Raw genomic sequence first — 1,947 nt, 5'->3', positions numbered from 1 at the left:
TTGTCATGGCATGAGGCACAGGTGGCAGTGGAGGGTGGCTGCCTGGATGGGGGCAGCAGTCAGACACTGGGCATATGACAGTGGCCACTGAAGGCCTTTGGACAGCACTGTGGCTACAGTGCTCCTTTCTTTGGGCAGTTCTCTGCATTGACGGCCACATCTCCCTTGGCATGGACAAGGGGATGGTACTTACTTTGAAACCAGACCACTCTGTTCCCCCAACCACTCCTGCCAACACCCCTTCTGACTTCATTTACATCCTTCTTATCAACCCCACAGAACAACACTCTACACAGAGGACTTAAACCTCAAGTACAGTTTGAGCTGACTTGACTCATCCTTCAGGACTCAGTTTCATGCCACCTCTTCTGGGCTGCCTTCGTGACCTGCCGTGGCCAGGTTAGGTGCTCTGGCTGTGGCTGCCTTGGCTCCACACACCCACTCTCTGAAACACTTTGCATGGCAGCCTTGAAACTGTTTGTTGAATCGTTTGTCTTCCTCCCAAACCAAAGGCTCTGCAAGGTCAGTGACCTCTTCTAGCCACTCAACCGTGGGAAGGGCTACCCACTGCGATCCCCCCACTTCGTTCTCCCCTGTGTTGCTACAGGAATTGGGTTCTGAGGCACAGGGGTCAGTTGCTCACCCTTGTGCTTGTCACAGGCACTCTGGCAGGCCAGGCCAGGCCAGCCAACCAGAGCCTTACTCACATGGGGCCCAGGCCGGCATCTTGGCCACCTGAATGGGGAGGATTTTAGAACCAAGAGCTGGTCAATGACACCGGGCAGTCAAGTCTCCGGGACCCTGGGGAGGTGACTCTTAAATACAGAAGAGGGGCTCAATTGCTGCCCTTGGCCTCTGGGGATGCCCTGGATGGAATGGGCTCACCCTGGTGGAGGAGAACACTGAGGTGTTGGGCTGCGCCTGGGTCTGAGGCTGACTGGAACACGCAGGTGCATCTGAGGATGGGCACATGCAGGCTTTGCATCCATCCCACGGCCCCTTGCTAAGGAGCTGTCCGAGACTGCTCGAGAGGGGCTCTACCTCTGCTCTGTTCCAATGATTTATTTGTCTGTCTTTATGACAATACCACACTGTCTTACAATTACTGCAGCTATATAGTAAATCTTTTTTTTTTGTCTTTTTTCGTGTCCGGCAACGGATCGCAACCCTCAGTGTCGCGCCCGTACCGGACCGGGACCGGCAACGGGATCGCAACCCTCAGTGCTGCGCCCGCACCTCGCTCAGCCAGTGAGTGGGAACCGGTCTGTATGTGGGATCCAAACCCTCGGTGGGAGCGCCCCCGCGCTCTCAAGCGGTGCACTGTAGCAGTGCGCCACCGGGCCGGCCCGCTATATAGTACATCTTAAAGTCAGGGAGTGTTGGTCCTCTGACTCTGTCTTTTTCAAAGTTGTTTTAGATAGTCTAGGTCTTTTGCATTTCCATATAAATTTTAGAATCATTTTGTCAATATGTACAAAAACACCTGCTGGGATTTTGATTGGGTTTATGTTGAATCTGTAGATGAATTCAGCAAGAATTGACATCTTAACAGTGTTGAGCCTTCTGACCCATATACCTGCGATATGTCCCCTTTAATTTCAACAGTATTTTTAAAAAATTTCTTTAAATTTTTATATTTTACTTTATTTTTAATTGAAAATAACTGATTGTACATATCTGTGGGGTTCTGTGTTGAATATCAATACCTTTGTGCAATATGTGATGCTCAAATTAGAATAATTAGTATATTTGCCATTACACAATGTAATCATCTTTTGTGGCCCTTTACCAATTTCTCTCAATAGTGTTTTGCAATTTTCAAATCTTTTGTTAGATTTATCCCCAAGTGTTTCATATTTCATAATGCCATTTTTAAAAGTTTAGTTTATAATTTTTTTATTGTTAGTATATAGAAATTGTTTTTTTGTATATCACTTTTGTGACTTG

Source organism: Galeopterus variegatus, unplaced genomic scaffold (genome assembly GCF_000696425.1).
Source record: "Galeopterus variegatus unplaced genomic scaffold, G_variegatus-3.0.2 Scaffold9594, whole genome shotgun sequence".
In the NCBI taxonomy this organism is placed as follows: Eukaryota; Metazoa; Chordata; class Mammalia; order Dermoptera; family Cynocephalidae; genus Galeopterus; species Galeopterus variegatus.
Note: the sequence above shows the minus strand (reverse complement) of the source record.